General features: G+C 40.2%; 1 protein-coding gene across 1 annotated transcript in view; it reads left to right on the top strand.

Annotated features, from left to right (window-relative positions):
* LOC114616489 (growth factor receptor-bound protein 10) overlaps positions 1 to 19,829 on the top strand; it is a 104,922-nt gene that overhangs the window by 28,524 nt on the left and 56,569 nt on the right. The window lies entirely within an intron of this gene.

Here is a 19,829-nt window from a genome sequence, read left to right as displayed (position 1 = left end):
CTTCCATGAGACCAGGTTACTGTGCCCCAAAGTCTGATATATAAGGTAGATACACCCCCACCCCTTCTACTGAAGAAAGAATATTATTAATATTAATATACATGAAGCAGAAAGCTCTCATCAGATGGGGGTTTGCTAATGAAGTGCCTCCACTGAGAATGACCTCCCTACCGTACTGTGTCCCATACTTTCCATATGCTTCTCAACAGAAACGGCCAGTTCAGTACTCAGACCCAACATTAGATACTTTCACATGTATCTTCCAGATAATCTAGGGTCTTTATCCTCTGGCTGTATCCTCTGGGTCCAGGCAAAGGATTCAGCTGATGTCTCTCCCTAGAGTGGCCTTGTAAGATGGGGAACCTGTCTTGTCTCTCTGGCTTCCAAACTCACATATTTGTGGTGACTCTGAATGGGCAGAGTCCTCACAAAAGGTTTTCCACCCCAGTGACCCAGCCAACTCTTCAATAAGAGGAAGAGTAAGGAGAGGGGTGGAGTGGAGAGGAGGAGGAAGGAAAGAAAACACAAAGCATAGGATGGGAGTTAAATCATAGAAAAAGCACTTCCTCTCATCTTGCTTTAGAGAACTGCCTTACTAGATTAAAGGCTCAAAGACATTAGGAGAAAGCCAAGCATTTGGCTTTGTATAAATCCAAACTTATTTTACTATAAAGCCTTGTCTGTTTTGTGGATTTGGAAAGAATGTGGGACTCCAGACTTTTTTCTCTGCTTTTTTCTTCATCAAGATCATGTGCCCCAGCCAACTTAGGGGCTTAAATTCTGTACCTGCTATTTCTGGCTTGAAGAGGATTGATTCCTCATCCTTCCCCAGCCTCACCCACCACCAGTGATCTAGAGCAACAAGACCACTAAAATCTCTTAAAGTCTTTGGAATCTCTCCCACTTACTGTTCACAATGTAGGCATTTTAAGACAAAGTCCCTGTTTATCCCAGTTTTAATCTTTCCATTGTAGAATCCTACAAATGAAACCTGAGGAAGACCATATTTAAAGTTTGTAGGTACATCTAGGAGTTTTGTTTGCCAGGCAGTGTAGGTGGAAAAGCTACAAAGACTGTGAAGAGAGTTGTTTAAGTTATAAAGTTAGGAAAGAACCACATTGGAGATGTTATGATCTGAAAGACTGTTGATTTAGGGGGCTGGACTCTGCATCACAATAAGTCTTCTCAGTGGCAAGACACAGAGACTTCATGTATCCTTCCTGATATGGGAAATGTACAAAATTATTCAAGATCCAAGAATAAGAAACAGAGAGGATTGAACAAACATAGGGGTTCAGAGCAGAGCTAGAATCACATAAAATGACTGGGTGGAACAGAGTCAGTACACGTGTTCTATATAATAAAAGTTGAGATAGAGTATACTAATTTCATCTTCACTATTTTCTATTGTAAGAGTTTTGATTTATTCTAATGTTAGTATATTTTTAACAAAAAAATTACTGAAATGTATAAATTTATTTACCAGCATTCATACAGTTTCTCTTATTAAAAACTATTATCTTGCTTTTGGTGATCTTTTTTTGTTTCTTTTGGTTATATCGTTGTTGTTGTCATTATCATTATCTACTCCTGGATGTATTGTATTTGGGTAGCATGGGGCTTCCAGCCACTTGGCCTGCAAATCCTCATTGGACCCTGTGGAACATTGCTTGAACTTCTAGAACAATCCTAGAAACAGTTTTTCCTAGGACCACATTTTTTAGCCTCAAAGATCTTTGCATTTTTTTTGCAAAACATATTGCTGTTCTTTGTGTTTAAATATTTTTAAATAATCCAAGTGTTTGACAACATTCACAAATGCCCTTTTTCATAAGTATCTGGCAACTCCAATCCAGCATGCAATCATGTGTTATTTAACCCCAAAACAGGCTTATTCCTACTGTTAGAAATAAGTTGTAAACAAAATCACTCTGAGGAGATTATCTCCACAAGGTGGCAACACTTGTGTTCAGAAGGGTGAGTGACTTACAGAGAGGAAGAATGAGAAGGTGGACAGGAAGCTCACTTGGTTTTTATTCTGAAACAAATGGTGACTTTGTCTTTTCCCCATTGGGTGACATCTGACCCCACTGTCTTTTATGGGCTTTGAAAGAATCACTACAAGGAAAACAAAGAAGTTGGCCACTTAAGGTCTAAAATTATGGCAGAGCCATATATAAATCAGTTTTACTGGATAGAGCTGGGGATAAAACATTTGCATAAAAGAATTTACAAGGTGGGAAGATAAAAAGACATGTATAAAAAGACTTAAAAGGTGGCGATGATTGCCGGGCGGTAGTGGTGCATACCTTTAATCCCAGCACTTGGGAGGCAGAGGCAGGCGGATTTCTGAGTTCGAGAGTTCGAGGCCAGCCTGGTCTACAGAGTGAGTTCCAGGACAGCCAGGGCTACACAGAGAAACCCTGTCTCAAAAAAACCAAACCAAACAAAACAAACAAAAACAAAAGATGGCGATGATAAAAAGATTTGAATTCTTTGTCATCAACAGATGTTTGGACTGAAAAAAGTAGAATTTACTGTTTTCTTATACTTTTCTTCACTTATAGGATGAGTCAAAGTCCCCAGTAACAAGTTTTTGGAGTTTGATTTTTTTTTCTTAGTTTCTCCTTGAGGGTGTTATAATGGGGGGGTTGTTTGTTTGTTTGTTCTGTAAATATTTTATTGAAGCATAACACTCATTCTATTTTTGTTCTTCTTTTATGTTTTTATTTTAAGAACAATGTCTTTTTATGTAGCCCTAACTGGCCTATAACTGGTTATATAGACTAGACTAGCCTCAAACTCACAGAGAGCCTCCTATCTCTGCCTCCTGAATGCTGGAAATAAAGGCATGCACTACCACATTTAGCTTCATTCTTAAAACTTCATCCACTTCACCTGTTATTTATAAAGTTTATTTAATTTTACTATATGCATGGTTTGCCTACATGTATGTATGTGCACCATATGCATGCAATGCCCAGAGAAGCCAGAGGGGGGAGGTGGAACATGCTGGGACTAAAGTTACAGATGGTTGGAAACCTCAGGGTGTGTGCTAGAAACCAATACCAGGTCCTCTGTATGAGCAGCTAGTGCTTTTAACCCCAAAGCCATCCCTCCAGTGCTAAATTTTGAATGTTTTAAGAATAAAGGCCTAATGTTGCCTCTTTTCCTATAAGTTACAATATTAGTTATTGTCAGTGTGTCACTTTAAAATTTGAATTAGTTTTTCTTGGCCTTTCCCTGTGCCTTACTAAATGATTCCGTGTTTCTGGTTAGTTTTTTGTGTCTGCTCTGTTTCTGTCTCTTTAAAACTTTTCTATTACAGTTTGTCTCAAATATTTTTTTAAATGTTAGAATATTTGTGACTAATGTCTTGAACAGGAGATAATTGGAGAGTTGACATGCATTGCCACAAGCCATCTATCTTCTATCATAAATTGTCTCTGCTTTAAATGTTTCTTCATTTGTCTCTTTTCTGTTTTCCCTTTGATGTTTACAGTATTCATTTCTTTTTATCCTTTCATTAAGATTGAGAACACAAATGTTCTGTTGTTTGTTGTGAATGTGATTATCTTAATAGATCATGAATATTGCTCAATTCTCTTCATAAAGAATAGAATTTCCCAGCTTTTATGGAAGGTACAACCTTTTGTGGTAATAATTTAAGACTCAAATTTCTTTTTAATTTTAATTTTTAAGTTAAATTGTATTACTTAAGATGCCTGTCAACAATTATGCTATTTAAAGCTGGGTACACTGGTACCAGCCTGTAATCCTAGCACATTGAAAATTGAGGCAGGAGTCTAAGAAGCTAAAGTCACCATCAGTGACTCCTTCACAAATGTGAAGGCACCCTGGGCTACCAGAACCAAACAAAAAAGAAATCAAACAAACAAAGAAAGAAAACAAAACACAGCTATTAGTTGTTAAATTGTCCCAAATCCACATTACCATGTGCCATTTGAGTCATAACAAGGAAGAGTGCACTAGGGCTCCTCTGAGCCTGCCCCAGCAATGTATGATCACTTTCTCCCTTTTCTTACATAAGCAGCTGTTTTTGAACTTTCTTTTCTTTAAGTTAGAACATAATGTGTTAGATACTGCTGTGATGTATTCAAACAATGTCTATTTCTATGACACCCTCACCTCAGCTTCCCCTTGCTAGTTGTGCTTAAACAGATGTGGGATGTTTTATAAAAGAAAAAGGAAGGAAAAGGCAGTCATAATGGCCTCACTGTTGGCTGGGAACAGCATGGAGCAGGCTGAGGGCCTGATCCAGCCAAGAGAGGAGAACAGATGGAAGCCCAGTAGATGTGCCATCCCAATGTGCTAAATATGGCCTGGGTATCCAGAGCCTGGTCTTTCGACTTGTGATGTTGAAAGGGGGAACAAGCATCACTATCACAAAGCCAAACTCCATCAAGACCCTGTTCGCAGATTGTGGGCCAATGCCCTCAATCATGCTTTATTTTTTTTTTATTTTTTTTTTATTGGATGTTTTATTTACATTTCATATGTTGTCCCCTTACCCCATCCCCCACCCACCCAGGAACCCCCAATCCCCTCACACCTCCTCCTTCTTCTTTGTGGATGTAACCTCAATCATGCTTTAAAATCAAGGGAATGAAAAGCTTTATAAATAGAAGAGAAAACTTGAAGTTGATTGCAGAGATTTTTACCATGCACTGAGCATATTGCCAAAGGTCATGTGATACTTGTCTTGAAAGACAACTGAGGTAAGTCAGGCTTCATCATAGAGTGTCATTTAGTCAACTGCTTGCTTGCTTTGCATTTGGATTGTCAGCTTGACCAACAGTATTATAGGAGTGTACACACATAAAGATCAAGTCCATCATGAACAGGATTCACAGTTAGCTGTGGTATCTAGGGTTCAGATGTCACCTGTGCTCTGCTAGTCTCCAGAGGGCAGTGAGGAATGCCCAACATAGTTTTCAGAAAAAGTGTTACTGGGCACAATGTTATTCAAACTTAGGAAAATAATTTAATTGATACAAATAGCCCTTAAAATATAAAAATAAAGCATAACACCAAAAGAACAAAGGCATATTCAAGTTCATTTGTGGGATCCAGAAGAATAAATATTGACTTTTCAAAGGAAAATATTGACTTTAGTATCATCTAACTCTTGACTTTGTCTTAACTGTATTTCAAAGCTATAGTTTTAATAAAGCAGAATAAACTTTATAATGACGATTATTTAAGTATTTATGAGGTCACAACTCAGCACAGATGAACAGACTCTCATACATTTATAATGACAGTCTGCAAAGAAGGATTTAACATTAAGAAAAATTTGTCAATAGACCCTCAAATCAAGGAAAACAAATGGGCCCCAGGTATTGGCACACTTCTATAGTTATTCTACATGTATTAACGAGAAAGCCTGGTAGCATTTAAGCATACTAATCAGCTATAAATTTCTAGGCTTATAAGACATTTCTTCAGTGTCTATGAACATGGTATAATACTCTATATAATATATTAATTCAAGGTTTTGCTTTTTGTAGGATGACAAGCAACAACAACCCCAGCATTTTACATTTACACTCACAGTGCAGAAAGGCTCTAATTTGTCCACATCCTCAACAACATTTGGTAGATTTTCTCCCTCCTCTGTCTGTGTGCATGTGCGTGTATGTGTTAGTATCCCAGTATAGTTTTGGTTTTCTTTCCCTAATCACTAATGATACGGAATGTAGTTTCATGCATTCCTTAAGCAAAGTCTGTTTCTGAGTCTTTAATTTTCCATGCTGCCACAAAGGAATCCTTCTTGTGCCTTGGCTATTAATGCCAAACAGAGTATTTGTAAATATTTTCCCAATTTGTATGCAGTATCAGGTACTGTGTACTTCAAGGTATAGCACTGAATGGATATGTCAGGTTTAATATCCACTGAGAGCTATGAAATAGTAAAATTAACAGATCTGATCTCTCCCTCACTCTTCTGGATATCACACTGCTAGCTACATAGAAATCTCCAGGTTCTATTCTTGGTGGCTTCAGAAAGAAAAGCTAGCATTCTTTGAACAGGCATTGTGTCCATACCTGCACGTGAAGTCACTAGTTACACATGCTGGTATGCTGCAAATGAACCAAATATGAGCAGTGACTTATTTGAGGAGGAGGAGTATGCATGACTTTTCATGGTTGTTCTTTACTTCAGGTTCCACAGTGTAGTAAATACAATTTAAAGAAGACACAAGGAACCACTGGCTTTAACTGGCTGCCAGAATACTTTCTGCTTTATCTGCCATTTCCTATGCTAGCAGATTACCAAGGGAGCATTAGAGGCAAGTAGAAGGCCCCACAGTACAGAAAACCTTGGTCCAAGCCCTTGCTTTCCTGCAAAGAATCACTGCATCTCTTTCTGACAGTTCTTTCAGAGTATAAATGTGTGCATTGATTCCCAAAATTAGGTATTCAAATGAACTGGGTGTTTTTACCTCCCCTCTTCAAAAACTACAAATGGCCCGCTGGAATGCTGGCACACATTAGGACATTCAGTTGGAGACATGAGTCTTCAAGGCAAGGAAGGAGAGATGGAAAAGAGACACATGGTTTATTAAAAGATGGCTGCTCGGCTCAGTTGTCAGCTGCCTGTCTCAGATGAGTTCCTTTCCACAGCATGGCTCTTTTTCTTCCCAGAGGCCTAAGGTAGAATTTTAGGGGGGAAATTAATCTTTATTTCCTCCATTTCTCCAGCTTCTCTCCCTGAGCTACTAGAAAGATTTCATCTACAATGTCCTTCAAGTTCTGAGACAGACTTTAGTTCCAATGTTTGCTTTAACTATGTGTGTGGATAGAGTCTTGAGGGTTGGTCCTTGGCTCTTTAGATTTGAGCAGGAACTCTTGATTTATGATTATCAGTACTCATATCATTTGAAGCACTTGCACCATCTCTCTTGGGCCTTCATCTCACCACCTTGGTTTTGAAGTCTTTTCACATGTACTGGCCTTAACCATGTTTTCATACTTCTTTGAATGTATCTTTCTTCTCCCTTAGTCTCTGAAGTCTCTCTTTAGCTACAGTAATAATTATTTGCCTTCAGTGCCATGGCTGCAGAGTAAAATCTTTTTCATCTTTTTGCTCTCCAAGTGGAGCAAATCTGTAGAAAAAGCTGAAGATTAGGAATACTATTCATTCTAATTATTGAATCTGATGTGAAGCCAAAATTAGTTACATGCCAGAAAAGAAGATGAAAACTGTAGCCAACTGTGAAGGTTGGTGGCAGCCTACGAGTCTGTTTAGCGGGTGAGGTCTTGTGTAGAAATCCAGTTCCCTCTGCTTCATACATACTGGTCTCCTTGTTCTTAAAGAGGCTGTGGCTGATTGAAGCTCTGTGCTACATCCATGGGTCACAGGCCTAATTGTCATGTAGCCAGTTAGCTTTGGCTTGTTTAGGCTCATACTACAGCCTTTCCCCCTGCATGCTGTGTGGCCCTTCATTCCTTCTCCCCAAGAGAACACAGCATAGAACTCAGAGGACCATATCCCAAGGGAGAGGTTCTCTAAGTTATTTTACTAATGTCATTGTCAGCTGGGTACAGGATAGACTTTGAGGCCAAATAATGGCCCAGGGAAGAGTAAAGACACAAAGACTCTCTTACTTTTCAATCACCTCCCCCGGCGTTTTCCATTTCCTGCTGGTACATACAGAAATGGCAGCGGCACAGACTCCAATCAATGCCTTACTTTGTAGACTTGCTGGGTGTTTGTCCTTGATGCTGCTGTGCCCAAGGCTGCTTCCCCAGGAGCCAGGACACCAGGAACGCACCAACGCCGACTATTCTCTGCTCTCCTCTGTCATACTTTAAGGACGTGTTCAATGCTGTTCAGTGGCTTTTGAAGGCACTGTCTACTCTTATAAAAATCCAGCATCAAGACTTGGCAGTATGTATTTAGTGTTCCTGGAAAATTAGATGACAGTTCCAGAATTTCTCAGAAAACAGGATGATTTACAGTGGGTTCCAGTCTTGAGCAATCTGCAATTACAGCAATTAGATAAATCTCCAGGGTTTTATAGAGAAAAAAATTTCTTCTTAAAAATCTTCAACATACAAATAATTTTCTAATTCTAGCTGTGTTCACTAATAACTGTGGCTTGGATCAGATATATAATTCAGTCAATGAGTCACTCGATAGGTGAATTTTTTATCCATACAGAAGCTTCAAAATTATTGTATCCATCTAATGGTCCTGCTTTCTGCTTAAATTATGGAGGTAGTGATTAAGTAGTAGGCAGGGCAATAACAGGCAGGGGCTAACTCGTCTCACATAGAAGGCCTAGACTCAACTTTAAAATTTGGAAATTTATATTCTCTTGTCTCGGCAAAATCAAAGACCTTCCCTGTTCCTCTGTTAAAGTAGTCAACAGTGTGATAGTTGTCGTAGGCATCCGGAAATGCTTAGAGGTTACTCAGTGTCAAGATGACCACATCTTAGAAGCTAATCAAAGGTTATAAGCTGATACTGAGTATCATCCATGTACTAAACACATTTCGGGGGTCAGGTTGCCAACTTGTACCTCACTAGACAAATAAGTAGGTTCACAAATCCTAGTGGAAGAGGTAGACATGGAACAACTGACAAATGACACAATTATGAACAGTGATAATAATCATAAAAAACTACAGTAAGGATAATCTGGCAGAGGGTAGGCTGTCTGGGCAGGGGATGTGAGAGATGCCTCCTAAGGAAGAAGATAGGCCCAGCATACTATGAGAGACTCAGGAAGGGATCTCCCAAGCATTTGAGGGTGTTGTGATGAGTTGCAGAAGAATGTGAAATATGAAAGACCAAAACATGATGGATGGAGCTGATGGTCAGAAAAGGAGTGTGCAGTTCACTCAACACACAGTGAGCCTAGGAAATTCTTTAAATACAAAAAAACTCATTGTCAGTAACTTTGAAATGTCAAGAGCCTTGAACCAAGAGAGCTTTTCACTTCTCTTGTCAAAATGAACTATCCTGTCAAGAACTCTGCTCTCCATACTGCCTTTGCCATAAAGTAAATTTTGTAAGAATGTCCTTTATTGCCAACATACAAAAAGTCTTTCCATTAGTCTTTGGATCAGACTCTTGATATTTGAGGGATATGTATATTTTTCCATCTTCACAGGGACAGAATGTAGCCTTTGAGCCTATATCATGGTGAATGTCAGAGAATCTAGAGAAACAAGTTAATCCTCTGGGATCTGTCTTTACCTCAGATGGGTAAAAAGAATTAAAAATAATCTATTGAGGACGTGGACAGGAATCCTGGCAGGTTCCTCCTTCTGCATGTACACATTGAGCCCTGTCTGCAACCAGCCTGGGCTCTGCACTGTGGGGGCCCCAGCCTAGGCCTGTACCCAGCTCAGGAAGGTGGGTAGTGGCTGGCTCTTGGCAATGGGCAGAGTCGGCTGGGCACAGAGGCCTGCAGTGATTTCTGTATTCCGAGAAAGTTTAAAATAGATTCCTGGTTGGGTACCTTTACTGTGCTGTAATTCTTCAACTGTGGCAAGCAATACACATGGCATCTGTGTTAACGGTTTGTGACACTTCAGTGAATTGGGGCATCCCTTCTTCTTTGGCACCTGGATGAAGCATGTGTTTATTTTGGTTTATTTTGACAATCTCACTTGCTCGGGTTCGGGTGCTGTGAAACATCCTTACTTACTCAGATGCAGAAGGGGTGGGGAATGCCTGGTAATTACTGTAAGTGCTTCGGGTGCTTTGGATAACCAAACAAACAAAAATGGTATGTTTTAAATAGACAATCATTATATATCGATAGACAAAAAATTAGGCAGTTGCCACTGTTTATTTAAAAATAATACATTTTAAGAGGGACCTTAAATTATTTATTTTACTAAAGGAGACTATTTAATTTCCTATTTAGATGTTTGGACTTTAAGGTAGTAACAGTTTCAGTTACATTTGTATGTTTCCATACCACAGTCACATGGGGCCTTTAAACTGCAGCTGTGAATCCCTTCATGCTTATTGTACTCTTTTCTCTCCCTGAACATGTAGTGCTTGCTGAGTTTCATGTTTAGGGTGTGGTTTCAGCAAGGCTTCTACACAGCCCTTGCCTCGTTGATGAGTTCTTGTACTCTAACAAAAGGCTCCACTTTGGCTTCACAGCCCTGTTTGTCAATGCAGACATTGACAGTTTCCCCAGAACACGTTAAATAGTCATGTGCTGAGCATGAGAAAATGGCTGGGGGTTTCCCTCCATCCTTTACTTCACACCACACCTCATCTTTTGTATTATATTAACAAGAAAGAAACAAAATGTCCTTGAAAGTATTTAGAAAATATTTAGAAAGTAAGATAAGTATTTGGTTAGAAAGGGTCTAGAGGTAATTATGATTTCCAGCTTAGTGACCATTGGAAAGGTCACTAATAACATCAAGGATCGCTTGATTCAGTAGGTCTTTTTAAAGGAGATGTGTCAAATCACATCCTTAGGGTATCAGTTGTGTAAACCACTGGATTTTACTTTGGAAATTCCCACCACAATTTGCATCCTAGCACTTGGTGTCTTGGGTAGGAAATGTTTGAGCAGACAGAGCTCTCATTGTTACCCCTCCAGAATGGCATAGGAAGCAGAGTACTATGGAATTAAGATGTGGCCTCATTTGTTCTCAACTGTTCCATCTTGTGCAGCTTGGGATGCTATCAGCTGAAAACTTGTCCATGGCCTTAATGTCACTCTTCAAAGGTCCTTTCACATTCTGGTCTCAGAATAAGGTCAACAAATGGAGCTAGGGACTCATTAACATTTGAACCCCATTCTTTAAAAAGGAGCCTTGAATGGAGGAGGAAGACATTTCAAGTATAGCTGATAACAGGTAAGCAGGTAAGTGACAGTGCCATTGATGTCCTGGGAGAGAATCAATTTTTAATTTGGGGGAAAGTCTCTAGGAAGAGAAATGTTTTGCAACTTTAATAGTAGGAAAGGTAAGAGCTTATGGTAGCTACCAATGACCTGTGTCTGAATAGTTTAAGTGTAACACACACACAAACACACAAACACGTACACACCACATCTATATGTGCATACATTCACTCCCATAGTCCTCCATCTTCTCTTGCAAGTGTCATTTCATTTGTTGACAGTATTAGAAGCACACAGCCTGGCAGCTGGGCCACTGTGATGGAGGCCAGCTGGCTCTTCCTCCTTGCTGTCTGTTAAGCTGGAGTGGCCCTATGAATAGCCAGGCTGTTGCCATTTATAACTGCTATTCAGGCATGGAAGAGTATGTACGGCTTATTAAAAAGAACAGTGAAGTCCTCCATGATTTTCCCCTTGGCCCCTTGCCCAATATCACCTCTCCCCCAGCCCATATTAGGCTACGATAGAAAAGGAAGCCATCTCCTCCAGGATGGCCCAAGAAGCTGCCCTGTGTTTTGTGACTGGGCTGTTTATCTCTCAACTCAATGTCTTCCTAGCAACCCCTCTGGAATAAGAATATTTATTAGTGTTACTGTCCAAATTTGTCTACAAATGAAACTGGGGTTCCTAGCTTTTCAGGACGTACTGAGCCAGAACAAGTTGATGTAAAGATGTCAACTTCTAGCTCATCCTGGGTTGGTGTGGACTGATAATCCAACTGTAAAGTATGTTGATGAAGAAAGTAAAGGCAGCTCCCTTCAATCATACCAGATGTCAGGAAGGTAGGAAGCAGTGTAGGACTCAAGCTTGGGTTAGTCTCCACTGCTTTCCTCTAATGGGCCATTAAACAGCTTGAAAAGTCAGTGATAACTGATAGGGCTTACATCATTGTTCATACCTTCCTAGGATTTTTTTGAGACAGAATCCCACTTTGTATCCTAGGCTAGCTTTGAACTTGTGATCCTGCCTGAGCCTCTTCAGCATTGAAATGGGTAGGCATGCTCTACAGTACCCAGCTCATAATACTATTTTAACCATGGCTCTAAGAATAGAGTATTGGGAATATTTGTATAAAATGTACAAGTACTGTCTTAGAACTGAAAGGGAATTTACTGGTCCTGTTTTCCATGTGAGAAAATAGTCTATGAAGTGAAGTGTTAACTCATGGTATTTGTTTTGCCACATTGGTCATTTACAAACATTTGATTCATACCACAATAGGATTTTTTTTTCCTATATAAAGATGAGGTGAACTTCTTATGGCCCACAATGAAGAACTCAATCATCATTCCTACTATGAAGGCAACCTGGCTTGTCTTACAGAGAAGACACTCTCTGATCAAAGCCCTGAGATTTGGCATCTATACCCCTTTTTATATAAGGCTCATGCTTTATTCGAAGACAAAATAGATTTTATATCAGTTCCTTTCTGTTGCTTTGATAAAATGCCCTGACAAAAACAGTTTATGAGAGAAATAGTTGTGTGGTTTACAGTTCAAAGGGGCACAGCCCAGCACTGCAGGCAGGGAAGGCATGGTGGCAGGAGCATGAGTCTGCCTGGTAGGCAGGAAGCAGAAAGGCTACATTGTATCCATAGACAAGAAGCAGAGAGAGAAAAGATAGGAAGTGGAATGAGCTTTTGAACACCAAGGCCTGCCTCCAGTGACATACTTCCTCCATCAAGTCTCTATTTTCCTAAAGGTTCCATAACCTTCCCAGAGAGAGCCGTGAGCTAATGAACAGGAATCCAAACACGTGAGCCCAGGGGTAGGATGGGATGGTTCATATTCAAACCACATCAGATCTTAAGGAAGTATCATCTCGAACCATCGTCACCTTGAACTTAAGCATGCTCCAACACATACCTACCCTCTGAAGAACAATCACACCTGGTCCAGGTAAGCTCTGGGCCAACCTCATTCCGCCTCTGGGTTCTTGGCCATGAGCTGCCATTTACCCTTGGCCCTCTGCCCTCTACAGGGACTTAGAGATGAGGAAGAACCACTACCAAGGATTACATCACATTAAACCCTGAGGCCTTTTCCCGGTCAGCCAGGACAGTGAGAGGCCTTTCCAAGTTCTGAGATTATTGTTTAGCAAGTTCAAGGAAGGGCTGCATACCTTCCTTATACTAAACTAGGGGCAGAGTATAGGCATATGGTATGCCTGTTATGTGCCAGGTACTCTACTGTGAAGGCAATTCCATCCAGTTTAATGTTCTAATTGTATGTTTGGGGATTTGGCTTTAGTATAGATGTTACAGGGGTTATAGAATCAAGAGTGTACATACAAGGCTTGGAACTGAAGAATGTAGGTTCATTTTGATGGCACCACCTTTGTGGTGATTTCTATTTTAGACACAAGGCAGTTGAAACTCTGAGATGCTTGGGGGTTGTCCCTATAGCTAGAGGACCAGAATGTCCAGTGTTTTCTTTTCATGTTTGAGCTCTACATTTGTTAACATGCCGTACTGTCCTTTTATTAATTAGTGCCTTGGTCCTTACTTATTTTATGTCTATGAGTGTATATTCTAGGTGATTCTTCAGTCCCAAAGGGCTGGGCCTCTATGTGACCTTTTAGTCTTACTCTACAAGGATCCCTGGAACTCATTATATATAGTAATTCTTAGTGACAGGGGAGAGGAAAGAGATAGGGAGAAATATTCAGAGATTAAAACCTGGCATTTCCCCCTTTCCAAAACTTTAAATCATGGGGCAAGAATTTCATGAGATCAGAAACAAAATATATTTTAATTCAGTTATGTAATTAAAGGTGCAAGATCTAGTGTCCTCTTCAGTTGTATTTTCACAAGGGAAATGGTTTATTAAAGGTTGAGGGTGCTGGAGATGATGTTAGGTAGAGAGGGAAAGTCATAGCAATGGTGGATTGAAGGTGCTTAAACTCATAGTGGCAGTGGGGTTCATTGGGAGTTACAGTGGAAGCTTAAAGTGTAGCAATGCTAGTAGACAGCAGGAGCTAGAAATAATGCTAGAAGAGCAAGCAGATGGAAATGGTGCAAGAAGAAGAGCATTAGTAGAAATGGTAGAAGTAAAAGTGAGAAAAGAGGTGGAGGTGAAGGAAGGGAGGTAGATGAGTGATGTGATAGAGTAGAGGAGACACTGGAAGAAGAAACACTGATCAGGGAGTAAATGGAGGAGTCATGGAGGAGAAATGATGGTCAAGGTGGTGCTGGTAGAGGAGATGGGGGAAGATGTGTAATGAACTGGTGATGGAGGTTGTTTAGAAGAGATGGCGGTACAGCAATGGTTGTAGTGAAAGCAGCAGCTAACATATGCTTTGAGGGGCTGTTATGGGCATGATCACACTAAATCTCCCCAGAAGCCCTTGAGGTTGTGGAGTCTTCCCTGAAGTCATGTAGCTGCTCATCTGCAGAAATTCTAGAGCCGGTATCCTTAACCTTAAGGCCAAGCCACCTCCTTGATGTGGGAATACCAGATCTAAAACCGGGAATAAAACTGACTTGGCAAAGACATTTTATTTTGGGAAAACCATTTGTCAAGATTGACAGGCTCTGGACATGAGGTTTCTTTGGAGAGTGATGGAAATATTCTAAAATTAGAACATGGTGAGGGTTGTACTCTCTGTCTTGATACCAACACCCACTGGATTGTACACGTACAACAGAGGAAGCATACGCTATGTAACATCTCAGTGTAGATGTTTGAAACTATGAAACATCGTCAAACTCTACTATGAATAACTGAATTGATATCTGTATGTCTAACACAGCAGAACGGGTGCTAAAGTTAAGCCACTGAAAATTGCTTTTGCTGATGCTGTCAAAAATAGCCTCCTTTGGAGGTAGTTATGTTGAAGAAATGCCAAATGTTGAGTACTAGGGCTGTTCTGTGCCTTTAAGATGTTATAATAGTTAGGTTAGTAGATAGATCTAAGTGAGAACTTGAGCACACATGCATGTACACACCCACACATCTTAACACATATCTATTCATATATACACATATATTCATAGATAAGACACATTTTTTGAAGTCTAGCCAGAAATGGCCCAAACATTTTCATGTTAGACTCAGCAGCTTATATAAATAGAATTATGAGCAAAAAGTGTAATCCACACCATTACAGATTAAAAAGTAGTGCCCTCCCTCCTTGATAGAGACAACTGGCATGCTGAGCTTTACTTCTCTCCTGTGGGCTCTTGGAAACTATTCTGGCCCAGACTTCATGCCCGGTTGATGTCAGTCTTTGCTCTCCTTTCCTTTGCCTTTACATAGTTATAAAGTGTGTGTCATCTAAATAATCAGGGCCATGTGGGACAAAAGCATGGCTCCAGATCATTGTGGTGAGCATTGTAGCCATTGAGGCAACTGATTCTGTACATCTTACCAGAAGAGGAATTAGAGCGCCATTACTGCAGCTTTCACCAAGTTGTCTGTTACTGTAGGGAAAGTAGATACAGTGATTGTAGGATGACAGCTAGTGCATAGGTGACAGTCAGTACACAGCAGGTACTGGCCTTTCCTTTGAGCTGGGCCCTACATCCACCTCTGCTACTTGCCCTTCTTCCCCAAGTCACTTCCCCGTGCTTTAAAACACTGGGTTCTGATCAGTAGATTGGAAGAATAGTAGAATAGTAGAATGGCAGAAACTGTCTGTTCACTAGGCTAGGGTCTCAGCAGTGTGCTGGGGACAGAAGGAAGAGAGTTGCTGGGAGTAACTGAGAATAGTCAGGAGACCAGCAGCTGAGCGCCAGCCTTTGGCCAGCAAGAATTCCAAAGGGGCCTTCACACAGCACACTAATATATGGCTTATGAAACCTGAGACCATCAAGCCTCCTCCCAGCTTTTGTTTCTCCTTGGCTTACCTTGCTCCACTGGCCACCATTTTGTGAAGCTAAAGGTTCAGGGATCTAATGGTGCAGCCCAGGCAGTCTTGATGTCCTAACCCAGAGTCAGAGTGGAGCTGACCATCTTCACTGTCCTTTTTCACCGGTTTCAGGCTTTTGCATGAGTCCCGCTCCACCATTTAGTGTAGTCTCCCAGATTGGGCCACCCAAGAGAAGGTGGGCATTTCTTGTTCCTTTTTCATGAAGACTAGTTTGTATTTGGATGTCCTTAGCTGGTCAGATTTTTACTAAGTATTTCCAAAAACCACATGAATCTGACAGGGTCCAGCATTAATTAAGAAACCCTGTAGAGCTTCAGGTAAAGAAATTCTGAAACACACTCCCAACCCTCCCATCTTTTTCTGGAGGCAGACAGCATAGTAATTAAGAAGGATAGCCTAAAAAGTATTTACTGTTAGCCTGTCCGTCAAAGAAGAATCCCAGCTTTTCTCTCAAGCTCCTGCTCAGGGCTTCCAGTTAGGCAGACTGTGCCCACAGGCCACCCTCTCTCTCCCTTGCCCAGTTCTATCTTGGTGGAGGCCAGGAGTACAAGAAGCAGACATACAGATAAACAGAAACTAACCTGAAGAGGAAACCTTTAGTCTGGCCTCACTGTTCATTCCCTTGCTCCTGGCAGTGTGCACTGTTTGCCTCAGAATGGCGGGCAGACATTTGCTCTTGACCTTGTGGGTGTCAATGCCACACTCAGTAGGTAACTTTACTCCTCTGTCTTTGGGGGTTTGATTTCATTTTACAAATGCCATAATTTTAAATACACAGGTTTACTGTTTCTAATTGAAAAACCTGAAATATGAACTGTAAAAAAAATGAGACCACAATTGGAAAATCTGCACCCTGCCACTGTATACAATTAATAAAAGTACAGCATATGTTTACTATGAGGAAAAAGTGTATCTGACACATAACTAAATTCGTGTTTTGACTTGAATTGTATCACTAAGACCTATCTATCTGGCCATACATACTTCAAAATATTTTTTAATGTCTCAGGCATTTCAGCTAAGGCTCACTGTCCTTGAGTTAAGTTTTCGTGACTTCTCATGGAAACAGAATTTTGAATTTTAAAAGATGTCTTTTTTCATCTGGGATTTTACAAACACATGCAATTCTTAGTGAGATTTCATGATTACCTCACATTTAAACAGTTGCTTGAGACATCATGAGTGTTGCCAGATGAAATAGAAAATGCCCCAGGACGCTATAGATAACTTACAGTTTACAGTAAGTACATGTAGTATTTGGTTACATACTTATACCAAATAATTTTCTGTCTGAACCACAGATTTAACTGGGCATGCTGTATTTCTAAATCTACTTTATACTATTTGCCTTAGTTCTGTCTGCAAGCCACTTGTCTTTTAAGTAGTTGCGTCCACGTAGCGCAGTATGCTTATGATTTCTGAGGTTTCTCAGGGGAAGTGCTGTGCTGCGTACATGAGAGGGTCTCAGACCTGAGTGCTCAAATGATGTAGCCAGGTGCTGTCAGACAGGGCCATGTCTGTGGTGAGGGGATATATTTAAGTACAACTGTATCAGATCTGGGCCGCTAGAACCCAGTCTCTTCAGCTCCTGGAAGTGATGGGTTTGTATATCTTCGTATATGCTTCCCAGTGTTCTTGTGAACTACTTCCAAGGTAGTGGTCCGATAGCAGTATTTCCATTAGTGATACTACTCATCCAAGGATGTATTTCAGATGAGACATTTTAGCATTTCAAGTAAATATTAAAATTAAAGCCATGCTATGGATACATTTTGAGAAATGTATTCTTTGGCAACTTTATCATAACACAAACATCCTAGAGTGTAGTTATGCAAAGCTAACTGCTTGAGGTCCCTGCATACCTGGGTTGTATAGTATAGCCACTGTCAGACATACAACCTGTATGAATGAAGCTATGTGCTCTATGACTTTTTTCTAAATCTGTATTAAATCTTTCCTGGCTCAGAAATCTGCTTGGAAGAAAATGACTAAGATGTTCATGTAAAATAAGTGAGAAAGGAAATACTGTGCTGATGATAAAACCTGTTGGCAGGCTGTGTGAATGGAAAATGCAGGCTGTCAGCCCAAAAACAGACAGATGTGCTGAACTGATGAGTAGGGAGTGGAGAAGGATGTGTGTGTGTGTGTGTGTGTGTGTGTGTGTGTGTGTGTGTTTTGTGTGTGGGTGTGCAAGTGCAAGCAAGACTTAATATGTGCATGGCAACCTAGTTTGTAAGTGATTTGTTGCCCGAAAGCTCTTGTTAAGAGTTTGCTCTTCTAGGTGGCACCATTGGAAGGTGGTGGAACCTTCCGGAGGTCATGCTTAGGGAGAGATGATGGGGACCTGCCCTTCAGGGGAGCTGCTTCTTTGTCTCTGGCTCTCTTTTTCCACTTTCTTGAAAGTCTTGACTGTGAGGTGATCAGGTCACCATGGACTCCCTGCTGTTTCCACCTGGCATCTCTAGGTGTCCAGAAGCCATAAGGCCAACCAGTTGTGGACAGAACCTTTAAAATGGAGTCAAATTAAACCTTTTCTCATGATAAGTGTTATCTTGGTTGTTTGATACAGTATTGGAAAACTAGCAAATGCAAATTGGTTGGGTGATATCTATGAAATCTCTCTCTTCCTACGGATCACCAAAATAAATATCAGATATATACAAGAGTAGTTCATCGAGTCAGAAAGAAACTTAAAGTAAAATTCAAGAGGACCTAATTTTTTTTTTCTCAATAGAAAGAAAAAACAATTCTAAAGATGAAAGCAAATGGTCAGTCTGTGAAATTGCACCCCAGCCTAAGCAAGAACTCAAGCGTACCATGCTTACTTTAAGATACATTACTGAGATATGTTCAGTGAGTTTAATAGAGTGGCAAACTTCATATTTAAAACATAAGTTCTGCTCTAGTTCAATGAAGAAATATGTGTAAGCAAAGATCAAAGAGTAACTTACAGAGATTTAGGAAAATGAGGGCAGTATGACTTCTCTGTTTTTCATCCCCTTTCCTATTCATATTGTTGGAGTTGCTACAGTCCTATAAGCAACTTGATACCTGTGGTCAAGTCCCAAGAAACTCAGAAACCCTTGCAGTGCTCCATTTTCTGTTATGAGTAATGACTTCCTGCCAATTGGATAAATAATGATGGGTTTTGTGTTTGTTCATAGTCCATAGGATTACAGACTGAAGCGTTTCTGCCGCCTAATCATTTCAAAAGCCACCTGTATATTCTAAAATATTCTTGGACACTAACAGAATCTCATGCTATAGCAGCTTGGCATACTGGGAACAATAGATAGGTACAAGGTTGCTATTAATTACTTGTAGGTGATCTTCCCTCAATCAATGATTGTTTTGCTTAATAAGGTTTTGACATTATCATTGTGTAAAAGCAATATGCATTCAGCACAGTTTGAATTTTAAATTTGGATCATTTCCTGGACTAATGTTGTGTTGTATGGTGCTGTCTTGCTATGCTGGGTAGTGGATATGAGCCTCTGGGTCAAGAGAAACAAGAAGTCCTCTGTAGTGCTCCATGTCTCATGTGCAATGTAGAGTCGGTTGGATATGTTCAGTGCACTTTTCACCTCAGATACTGTTCGTTTGTGTTGAATCTATTTGAATATGATCCCACTGCAATCAAAATGGAATCTGTGCCCTGCTTGTGACTATATATTAATTAGACTTAAATGAACATTCTGTGCTTTGGCACAGTTCAAAACCTTTCTAATTACAGAAGTGGTACATGTGTTTTCAAAATGTTCACAGATTTTACAGAGTTATAAGAGATTGTTGACATCTGACTACCAAGAGTTAATCACTGCTCTTTTTTTGTAAGCATACAGATATGAAGTAGCATATTTCTACCCATATTTTCACATTTCTGTCACCATCTTGAGGTGTTTCTATGAAAATACTTCTTTAGAATTCTATATGTTCTGTTTTAATTTTTGCCTAAGATGTTGCCCTCACTCAGCCACTAAGTTCCCTGTCCTGCACAAAGAGCTCCTTATGATCCCTCTCCAGATGTTTCTGGCCCAGGAAGGCCAGTGTTGGGTA

Source organism: Grammomys surdaster, unplaced genomic scaffold, assembly GCF_004785775.1.
Source record: "Grammomys surdaster isolate TR1022 unplaced genomic scaffold, NIH_TR_1.0 332313, whole genome shotgun sequence".
Classification (NCBI taxonomy): Eukaryota; Metazoa; Chordata; class Mammalia; order Rodentia; family Muridae; genus Grammomys; species Grammomys surdaster.
Note: the sequence above shows the minus strand (reverse complement) of the source record. Positions and strands in the feature narration are given on the sequence as shown.